The 15,384-nt window shown below is 44.8% G+C and overlaps 1 long non-coding RNA gene across 5 annotated transcripts; it reads left to right on the forward strand.

Moving 5' to 3' along the window:
• The first annotated feature begins 9,703 nt into the window (after positions 1 to 9,703).
• LOC127293811 (uncharacterized) lies at positions 9,704 to 14,089 on the forward strand. Of its 5 annotated transcripts, none has more exons than XR_007846146.1 (3): positions 9,704 to 11,141; positions 11,710 to 12,985; positions 13,721 to 14,089. It is a non-coding gene; the product is annotated as an uncharacterized lncRNA (long non-coding RNA). The 5 variants fall into 5 exon arrangements; XR_007846145.1 differs by lacking the exon at positions 13,721 to 14,089 and having other exon boundaries at positions 11,710 to 12,261; positions 12,758 to 13,439; XR_007846147.1 differs by lacking the exon at positions 13,721 to 14,089 and having other exon boundaries at positions 11,710 to 12,261; positions 12,834 to 13,439.
• Positions 14,090 to 15,384: the final 1,295 nt, after the last annotated feature.

A 15,384-nucleotide genomic window follows, 5' to 3' on the forward strand; every position in this document is an offset into this window, starting at 1 on the left:
ACAATCAAATGGTTTGAGTATGCATACTGTTAGAGAAGAACATTGGGCCGCTAACTAAAGCCATGAATCATGGTGGAAGTTTCAGTTTGGACATAAAACCTCAATCTCTTATGAGAATATTAACTGTTGAATGCTTAAGCATTAAAAGAGGAGTCCATTATCTGTTGTCTATGTTGTCCCGGTATGGGTGTCTAAGTTGAAGAATGATCAAAAGCGAGAAATCCAATGCGAACTTTCTCCTTAGACCCTTGTACAGGCGGCATAGAGGTACCCCTTTGTGACACTTGGTTGAAACATATGTTATGCAATGATGATCAGTGTTAACCCAAGCTAATTAGGACAAGGTGCGAGCACTATTAGTACACTATGCATGAGGCTTGCAACTTGTAAGATATAATTTACATGATACATATGCTTTATTACTACCGTTGACAAAATTGTTTCATGTTTTCAAAACCAAAGCTCTAGCACAAATATAGCAATCGATGCTTTCCTCTTTGAAGGACCTTTGTTTTACTTTTATGTTGAGTCAGTTCACCTATTTCTCTCCACCTCAAGAAGCAAACACTTGTGTGAACTGTGCATTGATTCCTACATACTTGCATATTGCACTTGTTATATTACTCTATGTTGACAATTATCCATGAGATATACATGTTACAAGTTGAAAGCAACCGCTGAAACTTAATCTTCCTTTGTGTTGCTTCAATACCTATACTTTGATTTATTGCTTTATGAGTTAACTCTTATGCAAGACTTATTGATGCTTGTCTTGAAGTACTATTCATGAAAAGTCTTTGCTTTATGATTCATTTGTTTACTCATGTCATTACATATGCTTACAATAGTATGATCAAGGTTATGATGGCATGTCACTCCAGAAATTATCTTTGTTACCGTTTACCTGCTCGGGACGAGCATGAACTAAGCTTGGGGATGCTGATACGTCTCCGACGTATCGATAATTTCTTATGTTCCATGCCACATTATTGATGATATCTACATGTTTTATACACATTATATGTCGTATTTATGCATTTTCCGGCACTAACCTATTAACGAGATGCCGAAGAGCCGATTCTTTGTCTGCTGTTTTTGGTTTCAGAAATCCTACAAAGGAAATATTCTCGGAATTGGACGAAATCAACGCCCAGGGTCCTATTTTGCCATGAAGCTTCCAGAAGACCGAAGAAAAGACGAAGTGGGGCCACGGGGCGACGACACAACAGGGCGGCGCGGCCTGGGCCCTGGCCGCGCGGCCCTGGTGTGTGGGTCCCCCGTGACGCCTCTTGACCTGCCCTTCCGCCTACTTAAAGCCTCCGTCGCGAAACCCCCAGTACCGAGAGCCACGATACGGAAAACCTTACTGAGACGCCGCCGCCGCCAATCCCATCTCGGGGGATTCAGGAGATCGCCTCCGGCACCCTGCCGGAGAGGGGAATCATCTCCCGGAGGACTCTTCACCACCATGATCGCCTCCGGAGTGATGAGTGAGTAGTTCACCCCTGGACTATGGGTCCATAGCAGTAGCTAGATGGTCGTCTTCTCCTTATGTGCTTCATTGTTGGATCTTGTGAGCTGCCTAACATGATCAAGATCATCTATCTGTAATTCTATATGTTGTGTTTGTCGGGATCCGATGGATAGAGAATACTATGTTATGGTGATTATCAATCTATTACCTATGTGTTGTTTATGATCTTGCATGCTCTCCATTATTAGTAGAGGCTCTGGCCAAGTTTTTGCTCTTAACTCCAAGAGGGAGTATTTATGCTCGATAGTGGGTTCATGCCTCCATTAAATGCAGGACGATGTGAGAAAGTTCTAAGGTTGTGGATGTGCTGTTGCCACTAGGGATAAAACATTGATGCTATGTCCAAGGATGTAGTTATTGATTACATTACACACCATACTTAATGCAATTGTCTGTTGTTTGCAACTTAATACTAGAAGGGGTTCGGATGATAACCTGAAGGTGGACTTTTTAGGCATAGATGCATGCTGGATAGCGGTCTATGTACTTTGTCGTAATGCCCAATTAAATCTCACTATACTTATCATATCATGTATGTGCATTGTCATGCCCTCTCTATTTGTCAATTGCCCGACTGTAATTTGTTCACCCAACATGCTATTTATCTTATGGGAGAGACATCTCTAGTGAACTGTGGAACCCGGTCCTATTCTTTACATCGAATACAATCTACTGCAATATTTGTTCTTTACTATTTTCTGCAAACAATCATCGTCCACACTATACATCTAATCCTTTGTTACAGCAAGCCGGTGAGATTGACAACCTCACTGTTTCGTTGGGGCAAAGTACTTTGGTTGTGTTGTGCAGGTTCCACATTGGCGCCGGAATCCCGGGTGTTGCGCCGCACTACATCCCGCCGCCATCAACCTTCAACGTGCTTCTTGGCTCCTCCTGGTTCGATAAACCTTGGTTTCTTTCTGAGGGAAAACTTGCTACTGTCTGCATCACACCTTCCTCTTGGGGTTCCCAACGGACGTGTGTTAATTGCACGCATCACGCGTCTGTGAGAACTCTTCGTCAGACTCGTTTTGGCGCGCGCAGTTCCCGAGCGAATCAAATGAATTTTGACCGTTCTCTTAAAAAAGGGAACTTTGACTGTTGGATCAAGCGTTGGAGAACTGATGTGCCAACGGCCAATAATTGCTTGTGCATCATGGTGATGGCTTATCTGATTTCAAAAACTGAGATTTTTTATATATAGTGGATAGGTGGACAGATATAGATATAGATGGACAGATACAGATATAGCTTCGACTGTAGCCACACTCAAACTCAAAATCAGTTGAGCTGCAAAAACACTACCAATTAACTCCAAAATATTTCAGAGGAATTTTTGAATTGCAGTTCGGAGGACATGGGAGTAACTGATTTTGTTTGTGATAATGGCTTGATATGACCGCTGGGAATAAATGCCTGAGCAGAGCTACTTCACATGGTCTACCATTTTTATATTAGACTAGTCATAGTGGTAAGTACTACCTCCGTCCCAAGGAATAAGGCCCACGCGTATTCTAAGACGAACTTTGACAATAAAAATTGAGCAACACAATCTTGATTATATTATACTCCGTATGTAATTAGTATCGTTGGATTCGTATTGAAAAGCACTATCTAATGATGCTAATTTTCAACGTGATGATGACTTGATGTGACATTTGGCCGTACTAGTACGGTCTCATATTTTTGTATTACTTGCACTATAGCCAAATTCGAAATCTCATTCCAGCGGCAAAACTTCCCGCCCGAAAAATACAAATATTTCACACGCTTCTAACTTCCTATTCTACCCTCGTAAAGATGACAACAATGTCCATGTATAAGTCGGTTGGTGGGGGGTCTACCCGTCATTTGTTTCGATCACCACCTCCCTAGCCCCGGAAACTAACCGAAAAAATTTCATTTACCTCAGTCTCTCCTCTGAGACCACACCCACCGGAACTTCCCAAGTCGCTCTCTCTCCCACCTCCACGACCACCGCACCGGAACATCCCCGACGGACTTCCCTGGCCTACCCGAGGCCTCGCGATCCTCATCATCCGGCTGCCTGCCGGAGCCGCTTCATCGACGCCGTCATCAACCGGGCCGGATCATCCCCGCCGAACCTCGAAACCATATGCTCATCCAGCAGTCTACCGCAGTCGCTTCAGCTGCGGTATCGTCCACCCCACCGGAGCCGCTTCGCCGGATCCGTCGTCCACCGCATCGGATCTTGCTCACCGACACCGCTGTGCATGAACCGGATCTGCTTCACCGGCGCCGTGCATGATCTAAACTCTTCTACTGTCGCTTTTCTATTGCTTGCCTGCAAGTTCTTGTTTAATCTTGGGGGAACCTGTTTGTGCTAACGATGCGCCGTTACATTTTTGCAGATGAGATGAGTAACCATGAAGTGTAATGGTCGTCTCTCCAACCCCAAGTAGCACATGTAGCGTACTTCATCACCGGATCTATCAACCCCAGGAAGATCTGCTGTGACTCTCACAGAGTGCTTCTCCTAATGTAAGTCCCTTGTTTTAGCGCCATGTTCTGGGTTCAGATGCTTGTTTGTCTGAAGCTCTTTTAGTTCATTCCTAGCTATGACCGTAACAGCTTGCTATTTTCTAGTTCATTGCTAACTTTAAGCGATTGAACATTTTGGTTTGCATTCCCTGCTCTGTAGATGTAGCCATCATAACTTCTATCTTGCTCAGTCGTTGTTACAAAAATTATAGGTATTATAGTAACATCCTGCTATTATTTAGTTCATGGCCAATTTTAAGTAATTGCACATGTTGGTTCGCATTCCCTGCTCTATAGCTTTTGGCATCGTAACTTCTATATTTGGTTTACATTGCCTGCTCTGTAGATCTAGCCATCATAACTTTATCTTGCTCAGTCGTTGTTACAAAAATTATGGCCTGCTACTATGTTGTTCGTGCCAATTTTTTACTCCATGAACATGTTGGCTTCCATTCCCTGTACTACAGGTGATGCCATTGTTTTGTATCTACTTCATTGTAAGCTAACAAAGTAAGGACTTAGTTTGGCATGCTATCACTCTGCTATCTAGCCTGTAGTACAAATAAACTTGTCATACTACTAGATAATAATTTTGCGTGCCATCTTGTTCTTCAAAAGCTGCATTATTGACTTGTTTCTCTGACTTAGCATGACGCTCACATATGGAATGCTGAACATATTGGTTTGCATTCCCTCTTATACAAGTTCACAGGTGATCCCACTATATTCTGTATCTGGTCCATCCTAAGCTCCAGCATTAACTATCCTCTATGTGTTGCTCATTACAAGTTTATATCCCGAAACATCTTGATTTGCATCCCCTTCACTATAAGTTCAGGAGTATTATTTAGTTCACGTCCAAAATGAAGTAATTGCACTTGGCACATGTTGGTTCACATTCCCTCCTCTTTAGCTTTTGCCATCGTAACTTCTATTTTTGGTTTACATTCCCTGCTCTGTAGATGTAGCCATCATAACTTCATCTTGCTCAGTCGTTGTTACAAAATTTATAGCCTGCTACTATGTTGTTCATGCCAATTTTGTACTCCCTGAACATGTTGGTTTGCATGGGACTCGACAGTAGTAAGTCTATTTGTTTCATTCTAACATGCTCTGTTATATTGGCTGTTGGTATGCGGCATGCACTCTTTGTTTGCTTATTGTGCGCATTACAATGATCTTGTTATAACGACGAAATGATGAGTTCCAAATTCTTTGGCAAACAATATTGTAGTGTCTTTGCCTTTCCATTGTTGCTGTCTTAACTTGTAATGTCTTTGTTTCAGATATAGGTGCTGCATGGACAACTTAAAAGATTGTCGGATCGCTTCATTGTATTGCTAGGTTTAATTACCATTCAATTTCTCTGGGTTCTGTAATATTTTTTCAAAGCCTTACGGTGATGTAATATTTAGTTAGTTTTTATAGTTCTTTCGCGCATTTTTTCTTTGGTGCTTGTGGTAAGTGAGGCTATCCGACAGAAATCAATGCTGCGTAAATATTCTCAGTATCTAAATCACGAATTCCCATCCCTTAAACGACCTAATTAAGCGAAATCACATATGTGCCGGCCCGCAAAATCCTAAAGCGCCTATTATGCCGGCATATAAACAACAACTAAACGGGCTGGCCCACTTACTTATTGAGCCAGCCCACTTGATTTACGGTGGACCCCACACTCTAATTGGGCCGGCCCACTTGCTTTAAGGTGAACCCCACCCACTACTGGGCCGGCCCACTAACTAGTTGGGCCAGTGATACGTCTCCGACGTATCGATAATTTCTTATATTCCATGCCACATTATTGATGATATCTACATGTTTTATACACATTATATGTCGTATTTATGCATTTTCCGGCACTAACCTATTAACGAGATGCCGAAGAGCATTTCTTGTTTTACTTGCTGTTTTTGGTTTCAGAAATCCTAGTAAAGAAATATTCTCGGAATTGGACGAAATCAACGCCCAGGGTCCTATTTTTGCACGAAGCTTCCAGAAGACCGAGGGGGAAAGGAAGTGGGGCCACGAGGCGCCGCCACAACAGGGCGGCGCGGCCCAGGTCTTGGCCCGCGGCCCTGGCGTGTGGGGCCCTCGTGTGGCCCCCCGCATTGCCCTTCCGCCTACTTAAAGCCTCTGTCGCGAAACCCCCAGTACCGAGAGCCACGATACGGAAAACCTTACTGAGACGCCGCCGCCGCCAATCCCATCTCGGGGGATTCAGGAGATCGCCTCCGGCACCCTGCCGGAGAGGGGAATCATCTCCCGGAGGACTCTTCACCGCCATGATCGCCTCCGGAGTGTTGAGTGAGTAGTTCACCCCTGGACTATGGGTCCATAGCAGTAGCTAGATGGTCGTCTTCTCCTTATGTGCTTCATTGTTGGATCTTGTGAGCTGCCTAACATGATCAAGATCATCTATCTGTAATTCTATATGTTGTGTTTGTCGGGATCCGATGGATAGAGAATACTATGTTATGGTGATTATCAATCTATTACCTATGTGTTGTTTATGATCTTGCATGCTCTCCGTTATTAGTAGAGGCTCTGGCCAAGTTTTTACTCTTAACTCCAAGAGGGAGTATTTATGCTCGATAGTGGGTTCATGCCTCCATTAAATGCAGGACGGTGACAGAAAGTTCTAAGGTTGTGGATGTGCTGTTGCCACTAGGGATAAAACATTGATGCTATGTCCAAGGATGTAGTTATTGATTACATTACGCACCATACTTAATGCAATTGTCTGTTGTTTGCAACTTAATACTGGAAGGGGTTCGGATGATAACTTGAAGGTGGACTTTTCAGGCATAGATGCATGATGGATAGCGGTCTATGTACTTTGTCGTAATGCCCAATTAAATCTCACTATATTTATCATATCATGTATGTGCATTGTCATGCCCTCTCTATTTGTCAATTGCCCGACTGTAATTTGTTCACCCAACATGCTATTTTTCTTATGGGAGAGACACCTCTAGTGAACTGTGGACCCCGGTCCTATTCTTTACATCGAATACAATCTACTGCAATACTTGTTTCTTGTTTTACGCAAACAATCATCATCCACACTATACATCTAATCCTTTGTTACAGCAAGCCGGTGAGATTGACAACCTCACTGTTTCGTTGGGGCAAAGTACTTTGGTTGTGTTGTGCAGGTTCCACGTTGGCGCCGGAATCCCTGGTGTTGCACCCCACTACATCCCGCCACCAACAACCTTCAACGTGCTTCTTGGCTCCTCCTGGTTCGATAAACCTTGGTTTCTTTCTGAGGGAAAACTTGCTACTGTCTGCATCACACCTTTCTCTTGGGGTTCCCAACGGACGTGTGTTAATTGCACGCATCAGCCAGCCCAATTGCTTTTGTGGTGGACCCCACATACTAAATGGGCCGGCCCTTTAAGAGGAAAGTGGGACCCACCTGTGTTTTTGGCCCGACCCACTATCTTGTTGGGCCGGCCCACTTGCTATATGGTGGACCCTACATACTAAATGGGCCGGCCCTTTAACTGGAAAGTGGGACCCACCTGTGCTTTTGGCCCGGCCCACTATCTTGTTGGGCCGGCCCACTTACTATATGGTGGACCCCACATACTAAATGGGCCGGCCCTTTAACTGGAAAGTGGGACCCACCTGTGTTTTTGGCCCGCCCACTAGCGTGGTGGGCCGGCCCAATGGCTATAAGGTGGACCCCACATACTAAATGGGCCGCCCTTTAACAGAAAGTGGGACCCACTGTGCTTTTGGCCCGCCCACTATCTTCTTGGGCAGGCCCACTTGCTATATGGTGGACCCCACATACTAAATGGGCCGCCCTTTAACCGGAAAGTGGGACCCACTCGTGTTTTTGGCCCTGCCACTATCTTGTTGGGCAGGCCCACTTGCTATATGGTGGACCCCACATACTAAATGGGCTGGCCCTTTAACAGAAAGTGGGACCCACTCGTGCTTTTGGCCCGCTCATCGGCTTGTTGGGCGGCCCATTCGATCTAATGTGGACCCCACGTACTAAATGGGCCTACCGATAGCAGGAAAGTGGGACCCACATGCTAATTGGGTCGGCCCAATAACATCTTGGGCCGGCCCACTTGCTTTAAGGTGGACCCCACTTAGTAAATGGGCCGGCCCGATAACAGGAAAGTGGGTCCCACATGTCTTGTGGGCCGGCCCTTTTGCCTGTTGACCGGTCAAACGAGTGCATTCGGCCCGGCCCACATGCTTAGTGGGCCGGCCCATTAATGTTTTGACCAAATAACCTTAGAGGTTAGGCCCGGCCCATGTAACTAATGGACCAGCCGGCTATATAGTTGACCGGTCAAACTAAGTCGGCTAGCTCCGGCCCGCAAACTTAATGGGCCGGCCCGCTTAAGACGCGCAGCCTCGTGTGGGCCTACCATCTACCACGGGGTTTCGGCCAGGTTAACGCCGTTGCGCCGATTAACGGCGTACGCACGTGTCGGTTGCATGACGTCAGCAGTCAACGGGCTCCCGGAAACACTTGTGCAACGGTCCGATTTTCCGTGGCGGAAGGGCGCCCAAGCGCGATGGACCGAAAAAATCGTCGTAGGACTTTGCCTGACGCAGTTTCGACAACAGAACCCATATCGTCGGGTTAGGCCCATAGGCGACGAAAAATACCCCTTAGCAGACGATTTTGAGACGTTGTCTATCAGAACTTTTCTTGTAGTGATCCTTGTCATTTCGATCGGATCTTTTGTCTGACATTTGTGGGGACCAGTCCACCTCAAAGACAAATCGACCTTCTTTCTTCATTCAGTGTAGTTGTCACCTCTGAGGGTTGGAACATCCTTGATGCAACTTATCAAGTAGTACCCTCCTTTAAACCACAATGAAATGAGATCATAACAACAATTGCATGCAATAATCCAACGTTGGTCAAAATTAGAACATACAACTGTTTGTGCAATTAAAACTATGTCACCGTTGGGAAGAAATAGAGATAAGTGCACTTCTTATTGCAACAGATCATGATCATGTCATTAATAACGTTGGTTAAAAAATAACAGAATCATAATTGTCACGATAATCAATTTAATCATCTCTTTAACATTTTAACTGTCACTTTTGCACATATTATTGCAACAAAACATGATCATACCATCAATGACGCTGGTCATAAAATGACAGGATCATAATTGTTTCAACAATCACTTTTTAAGCAACTTTTTCAATTTAATTGTCACTTTTGCATTTAAAATGCTACTTTTCTATTTTGCAGCAGAAACTATCACTTTAAACTATTTAACTTTTGAACTTTACAGAGGTATATCCTTTACTTTTTAATTTCTAAAAACTGACAGTTACTGTACGGCGCGGCCCGCGGCCCACGCGGCCCGCTACGCACTGCGCGACGCGCAGCTTACGCGGTGCCCACGCTGTGCGGTCAGCGTTGCCCATGCGCTGAGCAGCGCCTAGCAACGACACGCCCACGCGGGGCCTGCCAATGCGGCCTGCCAACGGCCCGCCCGCGGCCTGTCCAGTGGAGCCCACGCGGGCCGCACATGGTGCCCACGCGGCCCGGCCACGGTGCCCACGTGGCAACGCTTTCTGGCCGTCGGATCCATCCGACGGCTGGCCTTCACTTTCGGGCGGTATAAAAGGTGGCCAAACCGGCCCCCCCCCCCCCCCCCCCCCCCCCCCCGGAAAAACCCTAACCCTAGCCACACTTTTTCCCCCGGCCCCTTCTCTCTTTGCCCTCCGGTGGCGGCGCGGAGGCTGTTCCTCCCGCTCGCGTGGACCGGCGGCTCGCCGGTGACGGTGTGCCCGCCCCTTTCTTTCTCGCCTGGAGGCAGCCGCTCGCTCGCCCGCGCGCAGCAGGTGGCCGGGGACGAGCCCCTCCCCTTCTTTCTCTTTTTCGTTCTCTGGCGGCGGCGCAGCCGCGCAACAGCACCTTGCTCCTCGCCGGCAAGTGTTGCGCACAGGGCAGCGCGCAACCCCTCCGCCACTGTCCCTTTTCCACCTCTCCCCTTAGTTTCCACCACCCGGACCCGACGGCCTCGATGGCGATCTATCGAAGAGAGGTATTGCGGCCCTCTTGCCGGCGTGCGCGAGCACCCAATGGTGAACGCGTCGCCGTCAAGCGGCTTAGGCGGAGGCGCCCTTTGTTCCGCCCAGCGGACAGCAGCAGTAGCAGCCCGGTGGGGTGGGGTGGCGTAACTTTGCCGGCGAGATGGGCCTCGGCCGGTTGCACTTTACCTCGGTCAGAGGGAGGATTAGGGTTTCTTTTCCTTTTTCTTTTCAACCCGAAAAACATGAGATCTACAACTAGCAACAGCTGATACCAATGTAAACATTGCTGGATCGCCTAGAGTAGATCATTGTCGGGTAGGATTGGGTACTGTGAGCGTTTACCTTTCACTTGGAGGAGGAATCCACCGCAGTCGACATGGTGGAGGTGGCGACGGCGACGGCGTGAAGTCGAGGGAGAGAGGTGGCGGCGGAGCTTCCCGTCGGCACTGCACTAACCCTAATCGGTGGGTCGTCTGGTGGGGTGAGTGGCAGCTCAGGGTAACTCGTACCGAGTGCCACTGGCCCCCACTACTCTATATAGTGCAGGCAACAGGGGCCCACCAACCAGCGAACGGTTGGGCGCCCCCGATCAGGGCGCGGACGAGGTCAAGGGGTCCTGCCAGAGCCGTTGGGCTCTGGTGCGGTGGAGATCAATCCTAACATCCTGTACATTCTCCCCGGCTATCTCCTTTTTGGTTATTATCTTACTAATTTTACCTCCCTGTGTTGCATTGTTCATCTGATTGTTGTGTTTCAACCATGGGTTTCAACCATGTCATAGAGCATCACTCCAAACTATTAAACGTGATACTTGAGAGAAGAGGTTTAATCGTTATCTTAATTTAGTAATAGAAAATCTGGAGACAATTAATTCGTTTTCTGTGTGTTTTAGCTGACCCTATTTGACATCAAGAACATCTGCAGGAGATGTGAGCTCACTGCCTTCAACGAACAGATGGAAGTTCATAGTGAAAGAAAGAGGCTAGCTGTAACTGTCTCTGCACCGTGCCATTGAGTTCTCTAGATTGTCCGCCTTATTTCCAAAATGAGTGTCAGCAAGACTTCTGTTCAGAACGTGAGTACAGAATGATACATTGTGTTTTAATTTTCTAATCTGTTAGCTTTCCGCGGACTCATATTAAGTACATATTGCATTGGTTAGTTCTTTCTACTTTCCAAAATGATTTACATCCATAAATTTTATTTGAGCAAGAGGACCTCTCTTCAGGCGTATGTTTCCAGTTGGTCAGATATATATGTTATTCTTCAGTTGACCTCTCTTCTTTTGTAGAGGACATCCCTGAAAAAATATCTGCTCTAAATATATTGTTAGCAATGACCATGTTTCTCTTTGCATTCCTGAAATTATTTAAATGTTACCGATTTCATGTGCATCTCAGTGTCATGCTGATTCTCCTTGAGTACACTTTTTTTCAGTAATGAGCTATATGGTAATATCTCTATTGTTCATTTTATCATGTTATTATCTTCTATCTAACCTACCCTGATCTCTCCTGTGCAAAATAGGAAGATATAAAAAACCGTTAGGAGTAGTATGTGCAGTAATTGTAATATGTCCATTTGTGTATTAAAATTTTAAAACACGTGTGTAGGCTATAAGTAAATCCATGTTCATTATGCAGATGATAGCTGGGAATACCAACAACGATGATGCTGAGAAGGTACAGAAAGAAAAAGTGGGAGAAGACGCTGTTCATGAAAGAGACAAATCAAGCGAGCAATCGTCTTGGCATTCGACCTCGGCTGGTGTCAAATTTCAGCAAGAGATATGAAGTAGATGATGCATACAAAATATATAAGACGAGGTGCGGACGAGCCAACCTTGGCTGGTGTCAAATTTCAGCAAGAGATATGAAGTACATGATGCATACAAAATATATAAGATGAGGTGCGGACGAGCCACGGTGATGGAAATCATAATAAAGACTAACTATGATTGTGGCCAGCTGAAAATGAAAAATCTGCTGTTGAAGGTTCATGGTGTCCCTCTGCATATGCATCCTGCCAGCAGTATATTCACATGTTTGTACATGAAGATGTCCATTCTTTGAAATGTGATCTTTTGCTTAGTGCTAAAGCATTTGATTTAACATCTGATTGGTGTATTGGCACCAGAGAAGAACTATACAGAAGATATTTTGGAGCTTATGACTTAATTATCCGCTTCCCCGAAGGTATGCAATGTCCGCTAAATTATTTGGTGTTTTTGTCTAACCAATTTACTATATCTTCTATGCATCAAGTCTCCACGTTAAGAAAATTATGGAAATATGATGTTTTCTAGAGCATGCATATGTCCGCCGGTCCATGTTACATGCACACTGTAGCTAGGGAGTATGAGATGCATGAGGAGTACATTCTTTAATTATGTGGTCTCTAATTTAGAGTATTTATATATTCTATTCTTCAGCTACCCTTCCATTTGGTTTTGTGTGCAAAATACACACATAGCTTAGTTGGCCCAAAAGAGTATTGCAGGATTTGACCCTTTTTAGTTGTATAGGATACAAGTTTCATTTTTTTATTCACACATTTAGAGATCTTAGAAGATGTCTATCTTCACCGGATATAGTTTCTTTGAATTCAAAAACTCATGTTCCAATTATTTTTTGTGGGATAATATAACACCATTTAATTTAGTGCTGGCTCCTACAAACACCATTCATGTAGGGTGACCAGGTCCTTTTCATGGGAGATTGAATGCATATCAATCAACTCGATATTTCTGATCAGATTATGTCTGCAGTTCCAATTCTGCTAGGGGTGTTCTCTTTGTATCTGATCATGGTGGTACAGGGAAGACATATTTTGTGGAATTATATTATTGCAGCCCTGCGAGTCGATGATCATACTGTTTTGGCAATTGCTTCATCGGGTGTCCCCTGCTTTTACTGCCAGGTGGGAGGACAACTCTGTTGCAGGATACAATATGAGATTAATAAGCTTTCATGTGTAACATTTCTGGAGGCACTAATTTAAGTGAGTTGATAGAAAAGGCAACACTAATACTGTCGAATGAAGCTCCAATGACACGAAGACGCTGCTTTGAAGCCGTCGATAGGAGCATAAGAGATATCTTATTTGTGAATGATAGCTCCCTAGGTTCTCTTCCTTTTGGCGGAAAGAGTATAGTTTTAGGGGGTGATTTTTCCCTATTCTTGCGTTTTCCAGCGAGTGTTTATCTTCTTACGATCTTCTGTTCGTTCTGTTGGAATTGTTTTGCTCCCTCCGATCCATAATAAGTGCCAGAGTTTTGGTTCAATTTAGCTAAAATGTGAACAAGGACCATGGCACTTACTATGGATCGGAAGGAGTGGCTTATTGGTTAATGTTTCTATTCATTCTGCTTTTATCCCAAGGGTTCTGTTTATGATAAAGTTGTCATATATTCTATCATCTTTCGTGTTGCGATGTATGCTACGGATTCACAGTGGCTGGTTACTTATTAGTTGTAGCTGTTGGCGCTGCTGTCTTGCTAAAGAGGGATGTATGGCTCATCCAACCATCTCTCCGTGTGAATATTACTTTTTGTGTTCTTCTGCGTCATTCAGTAGGCGAATACATTAGGTTTCCTCCTATGTTTGTTACCATTCTGCAGATTCTGCTCTTTACCCTGCCTATTCTTATGCTCAGGTGTCCTTCGCTGCATGGCTTGCTTGGCTGTCCATGGACTATTATGCTGGTACCTGGAATACATGGTTTTAATTGCAGGAGCAGCTTCATGTTCAGGCCATGTAGTTCAAATTGCAGGAGCAACATCGTTTTCAGCCTTTTGTTCAAATAAACAGCAGCTGACGGGGATGGTCTGTGGGTTGACAAACTAAACACAAAAGTTTCAAAGCTCAAGTCACTTAATGCATTTGGTTCACATGTAAGGGGGCACTTATCCAGTGTTCAGTTTTCTGCACATCTGTAGGCGTTGGAATGTAAACCATCTTCTCCGTATGTCTACCCACTGCCGTGTATTATATCTGCACTCAATGTATAAAAAGTTAACTTATCTGTTTTCGTTTTAGCAGTACTTTCCATTGTTAGTATGAGTATATACGATGCCGCTCATGAGAGGGCTTACTGAACAACTGCATACAACCATCACAAATATCACGATAAAACACAACTGCATTTTGCAGCCTCTCTATACTATTCTACCTATCAGGTCTTACTGAACAACATCTAGACCACCATCCATCAAGATAACCACACCACACACTAATACTTCTTAGCGATCTCCACAAACTCACAGATGTCCTCTCGCACCCCTATGAAGATAGCCACTTCGACATCTATAAGACTATAACATAGGAGGTAGTGAACGAAGATTCATGCTCAACTCTTTCCACCATGCTAAGTTCCCGTCCGTCAGCGCGTAAACTCTCACGGGCGCGGCGTGCCGCCGCGCCTATGCCTCCTAGTTGACATCATAGTGCCCCTCGAAACCGTGTGCACTGAGCCTTTGAATATTTTATTTAACTAGTCCGTGATCTTTAGCTTATCTGAACGTTAAATTACCTTTAGCCTGCAATAGGAAAGACGGACGAATTCAGAAACTAAACTTGTAGCGACCTCTATAGTGACAGGTATTAAAACCAGTGTTGCAGTGACATGCCGTAAGTTCAGAAAGACCAGCTTGGCGAATTTTGCATCATCACATAAACTACTTTGAACATTAGTGATCTGACAAACCACATAATACCTCTGGTTAAAATAGCCGGCTATAGCCGATAGCCTCGAATTTTTTTAAAGCTATGAAAGGCTATAGCCGGGCTATAGCGGGCTATAGCCATATAGCCGATTTGCTAAATAATGAAAAAAAATTAGGCAGCATATATTCATATATATATATCAATAATTCACAAATTAATAACATAATAACATCTTCACATACGAGATACATATAATAGTTCACACATAGTTAGATACATAGTTTTGTCCAAATATTACAACATCATTACGTAGTTTAGGATATAGTTATGCTTGCCCCCCGGCCTGGTGGCTATTTCGCCAAACAAATGGGCCGGTCGACTGAAATTTTTGGTCCAAAATTTTGGGCCCATTGAGCGGGAAGTTAGCGGCTATGCGACTAAATTAAGGCTAAATAGTCTTAGCTGGGCTATTAGCGGCTATTTCCGTTTTAGCCTCTAAAGCCTCTAGCTATAGCCGCAGGCCTCGCGAAAGGCTATAGCTGGGGCTATAGCCGGCTATTTTAAACAGAGCATAATACGCCCAATCACATATCTTAATAATCAGTTTGATTCTGAATTTCCATGAGGAAAGGACAAAATAACAAGGAAACTCAC

Source organism: Lolium perenne, chromosome 4 (assembly GCF_019359855.2).
Source record: "Lolium perenne isolate Kyuss_39 chromosome 4, Kyuss_2.0, whole genome shotgun sequence".
In the NCBI taxonomy this organism is placed as follows: Eukaryota; Viridiplantae; Streptophyta; class Magnoliopsida; order Poales; family Poaceae; genus Lolium; species Lolium perenne.